Source organism: Hemiscyllium ocellatum, chromosome 32 (genome assembly GCF_020745735.1).
Source record: "Hemiscyllium ocellatum isolate sHemOce1 chromosome 32, sHemOce1.pat.X.cur, whole genome shotgun sequence".
Lineage (NCBI taxonomy): Eukaryota > Metazoa > Chordata > Chondrichthyes > Orectolobiformes > Hemiscylliidae > Hemiscyllium > Hemiscyllium ocellatum.
The window spans coordinates 34666902-34685904 of NC_083432.1; positions in this window are offsets into that span (position 1 = coordinate 34666902).

Below are 19003 nucleotides of genomic sequence, written 5' to 3' on the forward strand. Positions count from 1 at the left end.
GACTCTGTTATCCTTGCTTTAGTAGTGAACCTAGTTTTATGTTTGTCAGTCACATTCAATCTCATTGACTCTGCCTGATGTTATATATTTTGCCTCATAAAATGTGCCACAGATTGCCTCAAGTCCTGCTCGTCAATCCGTTTATCACTCATGGATTATATGGTCAAGGTGACTTGAGGAATATTTTCACCTTTCCAACATCTCCTGGCCCATCGACTGATTCTAATCTAACTGCTGAATATGCAGAAGACAATCTGAATTCATTAAACTGTGCTGTTGGCAAAGTCTAGGCATGCTTCAGCATTTGTTAAAGAACTTTGCATATCATTGTCACACTGAATTATAGATATCAGCGTGCAGTGATTTAAACCTATGAATTGGGAAATGCCTTGCACTTTTTTAAAATACATACGTTTTCAAAATGATCTTCCGAAAATGACTTGTTTGTGTCAGTTTTATATCTTTTGAGTGTTTGGAAACTAACCAGTGTGAGAGAAGGAGATTTTACTCAGCCTATATTAAGCACTTCCTCACACTAAACTCTGTAGCATCATAAACACTTCCGATGGAAGGTGGGCTTCAAGTTAGCAAAGAGGAATCTTAAGAGCATGTGACCCAGATGGTGGTCTTTGGCAACCATCAACAGGAACTGTATGGAAGTGAGAAAGAGATTTCACAATTTTAAAACTGCACAAAAGAATTGCATGGATTTTGCTATAGGGTGGGAAAGTAGAATGTACAAATGATGGAGAGTTATAGTTAAAAGATATATATTAAAATTATGGTGGTTTTAATATTGGCGACAAGAATGAAGCAAAATAAATAGAAGTGAAATAGCATTGTTAGGATAAGAGAAAGTCCGCACTGCCAAAGTGATTCCTTTGGGCCAAATTACCATGTCCAAATTTCCAGTGCTATTGTGTTTAAAGGCATTCCACAACATGTAGCACAGTCCCAGGCACACATATCAGACTCTGCATAAAAAAAGCTATCGTTCATCATTCAGGCTCAAAAGTTTGGTTAGTATGAGGTTTGTGGATCTTGGGGATAAGACAGATGTTTCTATACAGTCAGATCTCCTTAAACACTAAACCAGGACACAGACTTAAAAATCACACAACAACAGGTTTATTTGGAAACACTAGCTTTCAGAGTGCTGTTCCTTCATCAGGTTCGTTGTGGAGTATAATATCGTAAGATACAGAATTTATAGCAGAAGTTTACAGGGTGATGTAACTTAAATTATATATTGCAAAAGACCTGGATTGTTTGTTAAGTGTCTCATCTTTTAGAATGGGCATGTTGGTTTCAGTTCTATCATATGTAACTCACAGAATTTTCTTAAAGTTACATTCTCAAGTGAACTTTAACAATGGGTGCCATGTTGGCCCAGATAATGCATTGAAAGTGTGAGGTGCCCTGTGTGAGGCTGTCTGTGCCACAATGTTCAGACTGATTCTAATCTAAAAAAGGGATTTACAGAATCTTATATGGATTCATGCAGTTTTTAAGCAAAACAAAATGTAATTCTGCAAGTACAAATTCATCCCACAAACTTATGTGTGTGTATGTGCATATAGATGTGTGTGATGCTATTTCCCAATGGAGGCTATCAAGTCAGAATATCAGGAAGGAACAGTCTTTTATCCCTTTGCATGGATTTGCCAGATAGTATGAGTGGTAGCGAGATGGCCTGCTACACTAACAGAGCATATGTGCATAGCCAAAAGCATCCCATCAAGCTTCATGTTGCCTCAATTCTAGTCATCGCATAGGCCTGCACAGCAGATCTACAATCTACTACAATCTAACCTGAGTAATGGAAATCCTGCACTGACATCGATGTGCCACAGGTAGACACAGAAATAAAGAGTATTGATTGTTGTATAATTTATGTCCTGGATCTATACAGAGATGACTCTTGTGCATAACATGTTTTATTCACAGTGCTTTTAAAATTCCATGCTTTTAGCTCTAGCTTCCAGTTCTTCCTGCAGCTTTCTTTACCTTTAGCTGAGCTCATATTCAAACCAAACCAGTCAAGCACAGTGAATATCAATCCTCTTTATCAAATACAGAAAACATCAAACATGACTGTATCACTGCAGCTTGTCTGTTGGCTAGTAGTACTCTTCCAGTGGCAAGGCACATACAGCACAAGCACAGAAATGTTCCCAGCACACAAGAGGCAAATGTTCCAACATAACACATTAACAAAGTACACAACCAGATTGCAATTGCATAATTGAACTATTTCTAGTTAACCTTAGGGCCTTTTATAAAGCAGGAACAAAAGGATCAGTTGTTCAAAGGAAAGTTGAAGTAGCTGATTCTTGGATGGACCTTGGAAATCCATGGAACGGTCCAGCAGCCTTCAGTTTGAGGGGAGCAGAGACAGACTATCACAGACACTGGGACTTGACTTTGCAGATGTTTGAATGTCTGCCCAGTAGGTGGCATACTGGAGTCACACCTCCCTGCATCATCAGCTGCTTTTTAACCAACCCGTTGTATGTACTATTTGAGGGCTAGTCTTTGCAAACAGTGTGTCTTACATGCTTTCTCATTCTGCTGGGGGGTACTCAAACAATAGGTTATCTGGCTTTTCCCTCTAGCATTCCATAAGAGACTAATTGTTATGGACCAGGCCAGTCCTCATCAAAACATTTTAAGAAGATAGTCCCCCCTAACTTTTCTAGTTGGTTAAGCAGGTGTAACGAAGATATTCCAGGAGGGATGCAGCTGACCCAACCCCTTAGTTTTAAACAAAACATACTTTATCTTACAGACTACTGAATGAAACACAAACAAAAGAGAACCAAATTTAGAATAACTTATCCTATCTGAAAACCTATATACTCTTCCAGAACTTAATGTTCCAAATTCTTGCAACATCCATAAACACCCATAAGACAATAAGTCATGGAAGCAGAAATTAGGCCATTCAGCCCATCAAGCCTGCTCCACCATTTAATCATGTTTGATAAATTTCTCAACTCCATTCTCCTGCTTTCTCCCTGTAACCCTTGATGTCCTTGATACTCATGAACCTATCTATCTGAGTCTTAAATATACTCAATGACCTAGCTTTCACAGCTGTCTGAGGCAATGAATTCCATAGATTCACCATTCTCTGGCTGTAGAGGTTTCTCTTTACCTCCATTCTGAAAGGTCTTCCCATGACTCGAAGGCTATGCCTTTGGGTCCTAGTCTCTCCTACCAATGGAAACATCTTCCCAATATCTACTTTGACCAGACTATTCAGTATTCCGTATACTTCAATAGATTCCCCCACCACCACCACCCCCATCCTTCTAAACTCCATCGAGTATAAACTCAGAGTTCTCAAAAGTTCCTCATATGTTAAGCTGTTCATTCCCAGGACCAGAGCTGAAAAGTGTATTGCTGGAAAAGCACAGCAGGTCAGGCAGCATCCAAGGAGCAGGAGAATCGATGTTTCGGGCATAAGCCAGGACCATTCTTGTGAACGTCCTCTGAAGACACTTCAGGACCAGTACATCCTTCCTGAGATATGAGGCCCAAATCTGCGCACAATACTCCAAATGTTGTTGGACCAGAGGCTTATTGAGCCTCAGAAGAACATCCCTGCTTTTATGTTCAAGTCCTCTTAAAATAAATACTTTCATTGCATTTGTCTTCCTAACTGCTGACTCAGCCTACAAGTTTACCTTGAGAGAATCCTGGACTAGAACTCTCAAGCACTTTGGTAGGGTGAATAGAGGCATGGACTATTGCTGGGGAGAAAGTTCATAAGTATGAAATGCAAAAAGAACTCTCAAGTCTCCTTGCATTTCAGACTTGTGAATTTTCTCTCCAGTGAGAAAGTAGTCCATGCCTCTATTCTTCCCACCAAAGTGCATAACCTCACACATTCCCACATTGTACTCCATCTGCCACTTCATTGCCCACTGTCCTAATCTATCTAAATCTTTCTGCAGCCTCCCTGCCTCCTCACTGCTACCTGTCCCTCTACCTATCTTTGTATCATCTGTAAACGTAGCCAGATTGCCCTCAGTTCCTTCATCTAGATCGTTAATGTATAAAGTGAAAAGTTGTGGTCCCAACACTGAGTCTTGCAGAACACCACTTGTCACCAGCTGCCATCTTGAGAAAGACCCTTTTATCCCCACTCTCTGCTTTCTGACAGACAGCCAAACTTCTATCCATGTTAGCACTTTGCCTCTAACACCATAGGTCCTTAGCTTACTCAATAGCCTCGAGTGAGGCATCTTGTCAAAGGTCTTCTTGAAGTCCAGGTAGATAACATCTACTGACTCTCCTTGGTCTAACCTGCTCGTTAGTTCCTCAAAGAATTCTAGCAGATTTGTCAGGCATGACCTACTATTTATGAAACCATGATGATTTTGCCCTATTTTACCATACACTTCCAAGATTTCAGTCCACCTGCTGATTGAAATCCCCCACAATCACTGTAACTTTGCCTTTCCTACACATCTTTCTATCTCCTGGTGTATTTTGCACCACAGCAGCTGATTACTATTTGGAGGTCTGTGCATAACTCCAGCGATGGTTCTTTTTTTACCTTTGCAGTTCCTCAATTGCACTCACACAAATTCTATACCATCTGACCCTACTTCATTTGTTACCGTTGATTTAATTTAATTTCTTATTAATAAGGCAATCCAGCCTCTCTGTCCAACTGCCGATCTTTTCGATAGGATATATATCCTTGAATATTCAGCTGCCAATCCTGATCCCCTTGTAGTCACGTCTCCGTGATGCCCATCTGCACCACAAGCTCATTTACCTTATTCCTTATACTGCGTGCATTCAGATATAACACCTTCAGTTCTGTATTAATCGTCCCTCTTCTCATTGTCATTCATTTGTCCAGTGTGCTGGAAGTTTTGATTGCTAACCCTTTCCAAACACTCTGTCTTATTTGTGTTGGTGCTAGAGATTTTAATATCCTCTTCTGAGTTCTACACTCTTATCTCCTCCTTTAATTCAGGTTTTCTAATTTCCTCTGCAACTGAGCCCCCTCCCCACCTTCCCCAAATTTAGTTTAAAGCCCTGTCTACAGCCCTAGCCATGTGATATGCTGGGACTCTGGTCCCAGCACAGTTCAAATGAAGACCATCCCATCAGAACAGGTACCATCTTCCCCAGTACTAGTGGCAATGTCTCATGAATTCAATCCTATTTCTCCCACACCAATCTTTGATCCACACATTTATCTGCTTAATCTGATTGACCCTGTGCCAATTAGCTCATGGCTCAGGTAGTAATCCAGAGATTATTAGCTTTTTGGTTCTGCTTTTTAATTTAGCTCCTTGCTGTTCATACCCACTTAGCAAAAAAGATAAATTCAAACACAGGTTCTCACAAGAGAGATGTCGAAGAGAGAGGGAGGGAGAGAGAGAGAGAGAGAGAGAGGATCAGCATGGAAATGTTTCTTTAACCATTAGCCTCCAAACAGACTGCTTGCTAAAACCAAACCAAACTAAATGAAATCTGGGAGAACTGGGAGAACTGGCCACTCCATTTTCATTGTACAAATGTTTTAAAAGAAAGACTTAAAAGCTTTCTCAGGTAGATATTTCCAGACATATCAGAACCTCTGCCTTTACGACCCCTTTTGGACAAACCAAGGACAACAAACCTTGTTAAAGGAGCAGCTCCCCCTCTTAAAAAAAGAATGAACCACCAATATCCAAACATAGCTTCATTTTAACACCCTTTAAACTTAAATTATTATATTACAACATACATATACATTACATTGACTATAAATATAGTCAGTTTCAGTCTGTTGTACTCCTGTCATTGAAAGCCTCAGTTTCTCATCCAAGTCTTGACAATGCGTCAACAATCACGTTTTCTCATCCTGCTACATGCACAGGTTTCAAATTGAATGGCTATAACAACAAGCTCCATCTAAACAGTCTGGAATTTTTGTCCTGAAATTACTCCCCAAACATCAATGGGTTATGATCAGTGGAGATGATTGTCTTAGATACGTTACTAGTACATGGACATTGCAATGTTGGAACACAAACACCAAGCTCAAAGTCTCCTTCTCAACTGTCGAATATTTCTACTTACGAATCTTCAATTTCCGGGAGAAATACCTGACAAGTCTTCCTATCTTCTCATAGACTTCCTGTTAGAGAACAGTACCAACACCTACATCACTCACATCAACAGCCATCTAGAATGGCTTTGTGTGATTAGGTGTGGCTAATATTAAGGCAATGCTTAACATAGCTTTCAGGCTGTTAAGTGCCTTCTGACAGTCCACTGAAACTTCTTGCCTTTCTTTAGTAATTCAGTGAGTGGGCAACCACATTGCGAAAATTTGGTACGAATTTCTGATAAAATCCATTCAATCCCGGGAATTGGAGAACTGCTTTTTTTGTGGATGGTATGGGAAACTTTACAATTATCTTTCTTTTTGCATTCCATAGGGCCATTTGTCCATGTCCAAAAATGTGGCCCAGGAGGGTGATTTGGGCTTTGGCAAATTCACTGTTAGCCAGGTTTATCACCAAGCCTGCCTCCCAAAGTCAATCAAGCAGATCTGAGAAATGTAGCAAATATTCCTTCCATATGTGACTACAAATCACCAGGTCATCAATATATACTACACAATTGTGTAATCTGGAAATGACTTAATTGGTTAGTCTCTAAAATGTGGCTAGTGCAATTTTCATACCAAATGGCATGACTTTAAATTGATAAGTCCACTTAGCGTTACGAAAGCCGAAATTGTCTTTGTTCTTTCGGACAAAGCTATATATCCTCTGAGCAAGTCCATCTTAGAAGTATAAGTTGATTGTCCCAACTTTTCAATACAGCCTTCCAAATGCTGAATTAGATATGCATCAGTCGTAGTAACTGCACTGACTCCACTCATTACCATTGGGCACCACCTGGTTTTGACACTCATTACTGTGGGTGAGCTCCAGTCACTGTAACTCACTTCTAGGATACATGAACATCAACTAGTCACAAAACAACATGACCCTCTCTCACTAGTATCCTTACATACAGATGAGGAAGGACACCACTTTGATTGGAACAACCCATCCATCCTAGGACAAGCCAAACAAAGACATGCATGAGAATTCCTAGAAGCATGGCATTTCAACCCTACCAACAAACAAATCGAGTTAGACCCCATCTACTACCCCCTAAAACAAAGAGCAGGAAATGTCATCATCACAAAAAATGACATCACCACAGGAAATGACATCACCAACCCAAAGAAACCCAAACATACAAATAGAAAACAGGAATTATCAGCAGTACTTCGCCCGGAGGCCCACTGAGGATGTTATCTAGTAGGGTGACAAAACATCTGGAAATGAATCTTCCAGCTCAAAGAGCGAACCTACATCCAGAACCTCAGCCTGAGCTACAAATCTTCTCAAAACTTACTAAGATTTCTTTCTGTCTGGAGTCCTTATCAAATAGTTCACCTCACTTAATATCCTTTTCACTTGATAAGGTCCACTAAACCTTGCTTTTAAAGGTTCACCTATCACTGGAAGTAACAGTAACACCTTATCTCTGATTGCAAAATTGTAAGTTTTTGATTTCTTGTCTGCTTCCTGTCTCATTGTGTGCTGTGATGCTTTTAAATCTAGCCATCTCCCCTGTTCTACTTAACTGTTCCCTAAAATTTAACTCAGTCCAAATTAGTCTGAATTATGACTTACTAATTTCTCCTTTATCAATTTTAGCAGTTCTCTCACTTCATGCCCAAAAAACTAATTTAAATGGACTGAATTTGGTAGATTCATTCGGTGCATCTCTGATCACAAAAGGTACAGACGGAATTCCCTTATCCCAATCATCTGGACAGTCTTGACTATAAGCCCTCAACATGGTCTTTAATGTCTGATGCCACCTTTCTAGTGTTCCTTGCGATTCTGGAAAGTATGCAGCAGATTTGAATTGTTTTATTCCTAAGGTGTCCATAGTTTCCTTGAATAACTTTGATGTAAAATTTGACCCTTAATCTGATTGTATCTCTGGGTAATCGATATCTAGTGAAAATTTGTGCAACTCCTCTGCAATGTTTCGAGCGGTGATATTGCATAATGGAACAACCTCTGGAAACCTAGTGGACATATCAATTATTGTTAATGAATACTGATTCCCACATTTTCTCTTAAGTAAGGGTCCTATGTAATCAATTAAAACCCTTGTAAGGGTTCGTCAAATGCAGGAAAGGGTATTAAAGATGCAGGATTTATTACTGCCTGTGGTTTTCCAATTACCTAACATGTATGACATGTCTGGCAAAATTCAACTACATCCTTGTGCAGTCCAGGCCAGTAAAAATTAGATTACTTACAGTGTGGAAACAGGCCCTTCGGCCCAACAAGTCCACACCTACCCGCCGAAGCGCAACCCACCCATACCCCTACATTTACCCCTTACCTAACACTACGGGCAATTTAGCATGGCCAATTCACCTGACCTGCACATCTTTGGAGTGTGGGAGGAAACCGGAGCACCCGGAGGAAACCCACGCAGACACGGGGAGAACGTGCAAACTCCACACAGTCAGTCGCCTGAGTCGGGAATTGAACCCGGGTCTCTGGCGCTTGTGAGGCAGCAGTGCTAACCACTGTGCCACCGTGCCGCCTGAATGTTTTTATATTTGAGTTTTCCTTACCCATAAGTGACCTCCTACTGGCAGTTCATGTGCTACCTGCAACACCTCCTTTCTATAACACATTGGCAATATGATTTGATGAAATTCTGCATGTTTCTCATCTGCCTGAATATGTGATGGTCTCCATTTTCTCATGAATACATCATTTTTAAGATAGCAGCATTCAGGGATACATCTAGGTTCTTCTTCCATGTATGTTTTGAGACAATTGCTTTAGTTTCTCATCTTTCCGCTGTAACTCAGTTAATTTCTCTGAGCTAAAGATTTTTACTTTGTCATCCATTTGCTCCTGTTGCAACGCAACCATCTGATCAAATGAGGTCTCTGCTAATTCCACTTAAACATTCTTATCTGTACTCTTTGATCTCTCCTGTTTCAACTGGTGACTTTGTGTCCTCATTTCCACACAGTCAGGAAAACTCCCAGGATATGCTTCCTGCAATACCTCAGTTGCCTGAGTTTCCATTGGCTTTTCAACCATGATAGGCAGTACTCCAACCTTTGAACCAACTATATCGTTAGCAAGAACAAATTGTATTCCTGGAGCTCAGAGTTTGTTCAATACTTCTACCACAACTTCTCCACTCTTCACTGGACACTCTAACCTCACGTTATATAATTGAGCACTTCTTGTCCCACCGTGAATTCCTATTTCTAGCATTTCTCCTGGCAATAACTCTCAGGAGGTACCTATCTCTCATCTTTCAACATCAAAGGTTGACATGATCCTGTATCTTTGAATATTATAACCTCTCTATCTTTTTGCTCCCAGCCTGTGTGAGTAAACTTTACCTTGGTAAGTATATGGTTTAAGAAGATCAGGCACTTTCTCCTTAACCAACCTCCGACCAGGTTGTACATTCTGGTACAGCTTTTTAGCCTCCACTATACTCTCCATTACCACTCCAACATAATTCACTGACTGATCCTATTTTCCTACATCTGGCTTCCCAGTGCTTTTCTTAACCCACCAACACTGTGATTTCACATGGCCTACTTTATTGCAGTGAAAACATTGAAGATTTTTAACTTCTCTTTGCCCTTCGAGGGCTTCCTTTTTACCCTGTGGTAAATTATCCTTATGAGCTTCACCACGATCTACTTTTCCCTTTCCACATAAGGATTTATCTTTTCCCCAATTTCTATCCCTCATGGATTAAAATGGATGTTGGAAGCCAAACATTGATTTATGAACAAATTCATAATTATCAGCCATTTCAGCTGCTAATCTTACTGTTTCAACTCTCTGCTCTTCCAAATGAGTTCTCACTACCTCAGGAAGTGAATTTCTGAATTCCTTTAAAATAACGCTCTCTCTAAGAGCATTATAGGTTTGGTCTATTTTTAATACCCTTATCCACCGATCAAAATTACTTTTCTTAATCCTTTTAACCTCAGTGTAGGCTTGACCAGGGTCCTTCCTTAGATTGCTGAAACATTGTCTGTAGGCTTCTGGCACAAGCTCATATGCACCTAAGATGGCTTTCTTCACCTCCTCATATGCTCCAACCAAATTCAACATCCAGGGCAAACGGCACTATTTCCTACCACTTGCAGCTTTTGAGTCCAACAACCCTAATGCCAAATTTGAACTATAGAACATATCCTACAAAGAGCCCCCAATCTGTTGTGGACCAGGCCAGACCCCCCTCAAAACATTTTAAGAATGTAGCCCAGACCCTAACTTTGCTCATTGTTTTAAGCAGGTGTAAAGTAGATATTCCAGGAGGGATGCAGCCGACCAAACCACTTAGTTTTCAACAAAACAGAATTTATTGGCAAGGTTGCTGAACGAAACATAGACAAAAGAGAACAGAATATAGAATAACGTAACCCATCCAAAAACCCAACCAACTCAATTGCAATGTAATGATGGTTCCAATTACTTGCAACATCCCCAGAAAACCCCCCCTTGGCAAAAAGGTAAAATCAAACACAGGAGAAATGTCAGAGAGAGGGAAAGGAACAGCATGAAGCTGTTTCTTTGGCCAGTAGCCTCAAAGCAGACTGCTAGCTAAAACCACAAACCAAAAAACTGAACTGGGAGAACTGGTCACACCCCTTTCATTGTACAAGTGTTTTAAAAGAAAGTCTTAAAAGTCTTCTCAAGTGGATACCTCACGACATATCAGAATCTCTGTCTTTACAACTCCTTTTGAAAAAATGTCAAGGACAACATAACCTTGTGAAAGGAGCAGCATCATCACACAAATAAAACGGTTAATTTGATGCTGGCCTACTAATTCAGAGACCATCACTCCAAACTTTTACATGATAAATTGAGACATGAATTTTATCCAAAACAAACAGCTTATAATTAGCTAATGTAGTCAACATTGCCTTTGTTGATCAGTGCATTGAGTATAGGAGTTGGGAGGTCATGTAGCAGCTGTATAGGACATTGTTTAGGCCACTATTAGAATATTGTGTGCAAGATATCCTAGTATAGAAAGAATGTTGTGAAACTTGAAAGAACTCAGAAAAGATTTACAAGGATGTTGCCAGGGTTGGAAGCTTTGAGCTATGGAGAGGCTGCATGGGTTAGGGCTGTTTTCCCTGGAGTGTTGGAGGCTGAGGGCTACCTCATTGAGGTTTATAAAATCATGAGGGCTATGGGTGGAGTAAATAGTCAAGTTCTTTCCCGAGGATGGGGGTGTCAGAACCAGAGGATACAGGTTTAAATTGAGAAGGCAAAGATTTACAAAGGATCTAAGGGGCAACCTTATCACGTGGAGGATGGTGGTGTGTATGGGATGAGCTGCCAGAGGAAGTGGAGGAGGTTGGTGCATCTCCAACATTTAAAAGGCATCTGGATGGATATTTGAATAAGAAGGGTTGAGAAGGCGATGGGCCAAGTGCTGGCAAATGGAACTAGATTTATTTAGGATATCTTGTGGGCATGGACTGAAGGATACTTCCATGCTGTATATCTCTATCACTCTATGACTCTATAATGTGTTAAAAATAAAAGATAGATACAAAGGTTTTCCATGTTGATGCATTGGGCAAACTGATCAAGATTATGATAGAATGATATTATGATAGAATCCCTATAGTGTAGAAACGGGCCATTTGACCAACAAGTCCACACCGACCCTCTGAAGGGTATCCCATTCAAACCCATTCCCCCTACCCAATTACTCTACATTTGCCCCTGACTACCTAACCTACACATCCCTATCCACTATGGGCAATTTAGCATGGCTAATTCACCTAACCTGCACATCTTTGGACCGTGGGAGGAAACCGGAGCATTCGGATGAAGAGGAAGATTGTAGAAGTTGTAATGACTGAAAACAAGACAGTTGATTTTCAGTAGATAATTTTCAAGTGGAATCCAAATGTTGAAGATTTTGTTATTGAGGTGAAATGGAGGGAAGGGAAAAGCAGGAAGGAGAGTAGAGTGAGAAAACCAGAAATATTCTCTGCAATTTCAAATTGGAGGACATTGCAGATACAGGATGGGAATAGTCTGTAAACAAGGACAAGAATTTTGAATTCAATGTATGGGGAGACAGGGAAATAAAAGAAGTTGGTAATGACAAAATGTTTGTGAGTCAGTGAAGAATGCAGCTGATGGAATTTTGCACAGGTTGAAGCAGACTGCAACATGAGAGGTCCGAGAGTAGATTATTTGAAAAACTGAAATCCGCAGTGAAAGCAGAGAAGATGCTTTCAATGGAGGTATGGGGAGTGAGGCAATGAATTGGAGGTGGAAATAAGTTTTCTTGGTGATGTGGATGGATTCAATTGTCATTGTCTTTGCCTTGCTTCATTGCTTTAGCACCTTAAGGCACCAAGTTCAAAATTCCCATTGTTAGTACTGCCAATATCATTATTTGGAGGTGTTGGTGTTGGACTGGGATGTACAAAGTTAAAAATCACGCCCCACCAGGTAAGAGTCCAACAGATTTACTTGGAAGCAATGGCTTTCGGAGCACCTGGTGACGGAGCGTTATTCCGAAAGTTAGTGCCAATAACATTGATTCACATTTTTCTACAGCATTTGCATTGAATTTGAAGTTAGAAACAAACTAAAAGCTAAAGTGAGCATCAAGGAAAATTTTAAATCAGGGACTAGCAATGAGTTATTTAGTTGTAATGAAGGTGGAATGCTTCAGCTTTACTGATGTTAGTTTGGGCAAAGGTTGACTTGATAGCCAAGAAATTAATGAGAAAGCACAGCAGTAAAAATAAGATTGAGAGTGGTAAAGGAGAGGTGTAGTTGGCTGTCTTCAGCATAGATATGACAGTTGACCATTTTAAACAGCCCCCTTTAATTTGTCTGAATGAAATGGTCAAAATATTTCAGTAATAAACTCAGATTAATGCAAAACTGCCAGGGGAATGGGCTTGGAGTCAGTGTTGTTACACTAAATATGCCGCTTTTCAGAAGCATTGGTGCAGTATACTAATGTATTAATATGAAGCACAATACAGAGGGAGGGCAGTATTTAATAGGATGTTATTACAAAATCAAAATGTATTTCAGAGTTTTCAAAGAATAAAAGATTTGCTGACAAATTACTCAAAAGAAATAGCCAAAATAGTGATTACTATTTGCTCACAAAAAAACTGCTTGCTTGAAATTGACAATCATCGATTGCATTCCTGTTGATCAGTTCAGATAAGAAATGACTCTCATAATCTTTCTGTAAGTCGAGTCATAATGTGAACCCCATTACATGTGCGCCAGTCATACTGAGATTCTATCCGAAACAATTCTTAGTATAAATGGAATTTAAGGATGCAATAAAGCATAGGAGCACATCAAGTAACATTATGTACTTGGACCTGGAGGAGAGTCTTCAATTATATGGTTCAGCACGTCCACTTAAGTGCTGTAGTTTCCTGTAGCTATTCCTCTTCTTAATGGAATGCTGATGGTGTTGTTTCTTGCTTTAGTTGTACTAATTATGTGGCAGATAAGAAACAAAGAACCGAGCATGTTTGGAAACAAAATGTCATTGCCTTAATCTCCTTAATCACATAATGGACATATATTGATTGACACAGCTCACAAAGAATGTGACAGGACTGAGATGATCAATCTTTCATTGCTTGAAGCATGACATTAATTTGCAAATGACTCATTCTACACTAACATGCCACAAGTCAAGGCATCATTGTGTTAATTGTTTGGTTTTAACAATGTCAATACCTATTTACTTATTTATTTACTCTTGCAGAAACCAAAGTGAAAAGCCAATCTATATAATACAGGATAGCATCAAGGTTAACAGGAGCAGGAGGGAAGGGAAAAGGTTGAGAATATTGGTTTTGAAAGCACAAGTGTATAAGGTGGAGGAAAGGTAGACAAGACATAGGAGCAGAAGTACACCCCACAGCCTTTAGGGCTTCCTCTGCCGTTGGGCTGACGTTGGGCTTCAACTTCCACTTTCCCATCCTCTCCCAATATCCCTGATTTTCTCTGGGATGAAAAGCCTGTATTTTCTAGCCTTAAATAAAACCAAATGGGGTATTTAAAACCTCAATCCAAAATGGGGTATTCCAAAACCCCAATCCAAAATGGGATATTCCAAAACCCCAATCCAAAATGGGGTATTCCAAAAGCTCAATCCAGAATGGGGTATTCCAAAAGCTCAATCCAAAATGGGGTATTCCAAAGAAACCCATCGGTCTGAGTGAAGAAATTTCAGTCTATGTTCTAGATTCTTGAGACAACAAAAGCAAGGTCTAAATATTGACTCTCTGATGAACACCAAAATGTGTAATAATGTCAGGAAAATGAATTAGAGCAGGAGATCAGTGAATGATTTTCTAAACATTGATGATATAAATACATTTATAATATAAGTGCATGTAGGACAACATATCATTTCATGATAAGGACTCTTGTGATGCAATGGCAGTGTCATTATCTCTGATAGGAAGTCCAGAGTCAAGTCTCACCTGCATCAGAGGTGTGTCATAACATCTCTGAACAAGTTGATTAAAAATAGCTATTATTTTAGGCTATTAGGAGGCAATGGCATAGCAATATTGCTGCTGGATTAGTTAATCGTAAAAGCCAAGAAATAATCTGGGAACCTGGGCTCAAATCCCACCATAGCAGATCTGATGATGATTGTGAAACAGTTACCATGAAGTCCCATCTGATTCACCAACATGTTTTAAGGTCTCTTGTGGTCATGGCTAATCATTATGGTACCCTATACTTTACATCCTTCCAAACCAAACACAACCCTTGATTGCTAACCTCTGTTTTCTGTTGAACTGGAGTTTAGGCTTAAAGGAGATGCCATATAAAGATACAGAGGTACATTTTCTATATTTTCAACTGTCATAGGGATATTGGAATTTCTAGATGGTAATTAAGAATAAAAATGGAATTTTGTCTTTCATTGCTGAAGGGATTGAGTTTAAAAACAGAACGGTTATGTTGCAACTGTATTGGGTGCTGGTGAGGCCACACATCGAGTACTGTGTGCAGTTTTAGTCTCTTCATTTCAGAAAGGATCTACTGGAACTAAAGGGGGTGCAGAGGAAGTTCACTGGGTTGATTCTGGAGTTGAGGCAGTTAGCTTATGAGGAGAGACTGAGTAGACTCGTGTTATATCCATTGGAATTTAGAAGAATGAGGGGGGCTCTTATAGAAACATAAAATTATGAAGGGAATTGATAAGATAGATGTACAGAGCATGTTTCAACAGGCAGGTGAAACTAGGAGAAGAGGGCACAGCCTCAAAATTACGGGGAGCGGATTTAGGACTGAATTGAGAAGGAACTTCTTCATTCAGAGGGTTGTGAATCCAAGGAATCCCCTGCCCAGTGAAGTGGTTGAGGCTTCCTCAATAAACATGCTTAAAGCCAAGATAGATAATTTTTTGAACAGTCAAGGAATTAAGAATTATGGTGAGAGGGCGATTAGGTGGAGCTGAGGCCACAAAACAATCAGCCATGATCTTATTGAATGGTGGAGCAGGCTTGAAGGGCATACTCCTGCTCCTAGTCCTTGTGTTCTTATGTAACAAGACCAGATTCCATGTCGTTCGTCTTTCGATATCCTGTTAGCTCAAAGGTGCAATGTTAATGAGCTGTTGACTTATCATGACCATCAATCCGCATCAATTAGACTGAACAGATATTTGGTGAGAAATTCTCACTCAGTTCATAGAATCATAGAATTCCTACAGTGCGGAAACAGGCCATTCGGCCCAACAAGTCCAAGCTGATTCTCCAAAGAGCATCCCTCAGACTCACCCCACTCTAAATGTATTTCCCACAGCTAATCCATTTAATCGACACATCCCTGGAAACTATGGACAATTTATCATGGCTAATCCACCTAACGTGCACATGTTTGGATGTAAACAAATATCAAGAACTACGGATGCTGAAGGTCTGAAACAAAAACAGATATTGCTGGAGTAATTCAGCAGGGGTCTGGCCACATCTAGTCCTGAAGAAGGGTCATTGGACTCGAAACATTAACTCTATTTTTCTCTCTCTACAGATGCTGCCAGAGTTTCTCCAGCAATTGTTTTTGTTTCAATCAGTTCCTTGTTCATTTTAAGCATGATGCACCTGTTTACTGTGTTTCAAATTACTCAAATATTGATTTCAAAAGTACTGTTTTCCAAAATAAATCTGTATGTTCGAAATGTGCATAAATCAATATTGTTTGCTTTCACCATTTCCTTAAGGATCCTGTTTGTTCCATAGAAATACCACTTGTTCATTTTTGCATAGATTGGTTTTAAATTAATCCCAGTTCAAGTACGGGCTATGTCCTTTGTTTCCAGCTGTACGAGGCAAGGTGAAGTAGCTTGTTATAGACTGCATTATCTAAACCCCTTAGAATACTAAAATCAGCTATCACATCACCTCACCTTATTTTTTCCCAGTGACAACTTATCAAATTTACATAATTACTGTTCATAATCCAAGCCCTCCATTCCCTCGCTCATGCTCTTTTCCATCACTGTAATGTCCTTTTCTGTTCTGCAGCAGCAATCAGAACTATATGCAGCATTCTAAGTGGGGTTGCATCAAGAAGCTACAAAAGGGCAGAATTGCTCAGTATTGACCTTTTAAGGCATCCCCACTTCGGAATTACCTTACACACCCAGCCTTGTCAGAGTAATTTCAATGTACTGTCAGTCAGGACTCACAGATCTCTTTGCATTCTCCACGCGCATAATGTTCTTTCGATTTGAAAGATAGTACTTTCCAAATGTTTTTGTGTCCGTAATGAAGAGTTTTGCATTTCTTTACATTGCAAATTACCTGCAATCTGTTTTGCCCAATTTAAAAGAGCATTCAAATATACCTGTCTCATTCCAAACAGCTTTTAGATCTTTCATTAGCCATTTATCATGTGCAAATTGTGCTTTTGTCTTCTATTTCAAAGTATATTTACCAAACATAACAAGCGAAAGAGATTACAAAGAAATCATTTATGGGTCTCCAATGGGTGCATTTCCCCAGGCTGATGACAATTCCAACACCATTAATTAATGCTTGTGTTCTATTGATCAATGTATTGCATATCCACTGTGAAATACTTCCATTAATTTCCAATTAGTACCATCCTTTCCATTGAAACTATATCAGCAATTTAACTGAAATCCAAGTACAGGAGAAATGAGGACTGCAGATGCTGGAGACCAGAGTTGAAAAATGTGGTGCTGGAAAACACAGCAGGCCAGACAGCATCCGAGGAGCAGGAGAATCGGCGTTTCGGGCATAAGCCCTTCTTCAGGAATGAGGCTGGTGTGCTAAAGCGGGCTGAGATAAAGGGTAGGGGGAGGGAATTGGGGGGGGGTGTCTCAGCCTGCTCCTGCCCCACCGAACTCATCTCTGCATACCTCGACACTGTCCTGTCCCCCTTAGTCCAAGAACTCCCCACTTACGTTCGGGACACCACCCACGCTCTCCACCTCCTCCACGATTTTCGCTTCCCGAGCCCCCAATGTCTTATCTTCACGATGGACATCCACTCATCCAGTCCCTATGCACTTCCATCCCCCATCACGAAGGCCTCCAAGCCCTCCGCTTCTTCCTCTCCCGCCGACTCAACCAGTACCCTTCCACTGACACCCCCCTCCAACTGACTGAACTGCTCCTCACTCTTAACAACTTCTCCTTCCAATCCTCCCACTTCCTCCAAACCAAAGGAGTAGCCATGGGCACCTGCATGGGCCCCAGCTATGCCTGCCTCTTAGTCAGATATATGGAATAGTCCATCTTCTGCAGCTACACTGGCACCACCCCCCAACTTTCCCTTCATTACATCGATGATTGTATTAGCGCTACCTCGTGCTCCCACGAGGAGGTTGAACAGTTCATCCACTTTACTAACACCTTCCACCCCGACCTCAAATTTACCTGGACCATCTCAGACTCCTCCCTCCCCTTCCTAGGCCTCTCCATTTCTCTGGCCTATCAGCCTCACCCTCACCCTCACCTCCTTCCACCTATCGTATTCCCAGCACCCCTCCCCCAAATTCCCTCCCCCCTACCCTTTATCTCAGCCCGCTTAGCACACCAGCCTCATTCCTGAAGAAGGGCTTATGCATGAAACGTCAATTCTCCTGCTCCTCGGATGCTGCCTGTCCTGCTGTGTTTTTCCAGCACCACATTTTTCAACACTGAAATCCAAGAACACCAGGTCCACTTGACAAAGGATGTAACTTATGATTTCGTGAAGCATTTTGACTCCCTTTTCATATCCAGCATTCTATTTGGTATTGAGTTCATCTTAGTGCTATGCTATTTTCCTTCAAGCTCTTACATTATCGTTTACTCTCCTTTGTTAGTTGATGTCTGATCCCATTCAACTTAGTAGGAGTGCCTTTAAGGTTGGTACTTCTTTGGCAATCTGAGTGAATCATTTTGGGATGCAACTGGATGATTATTAACTAAATGTTCTTCCATCAGTTCAACCTTCCCCCAGGCTTCAAGTGACATCATGTTTTCCATACTAAAATGCCCAGCTTATTATTTATTCAAGCAAATTTCACAGAATAATATGATTAGCGGTATTATTGGGGATCCAATTGCATTGACTATATTAAGATTAATTATTTTGTTAAGGACCAGACCAAATATGCTCAAAATATATTAAGAAGACAGCCTGGACCCTAACTTTTTCTTATGTGAACAAAGAGGGTTTGCAGATAACACCAAAATTGGAAGTGTAGTGCTCAGGAAAGAAGGTTACGTCAGAGTATGACAGGGTCTTGATCAGATGGGCCACTGAGCCAAGGAGTGGCAAATGGAGTTTAATTTAGATAAATGTGAGGTGCTGCATTTTAGAAAGACAAATCAGGGCAAGAATTATACACTTAATGGTAAGTTCCTGGGGAGTGT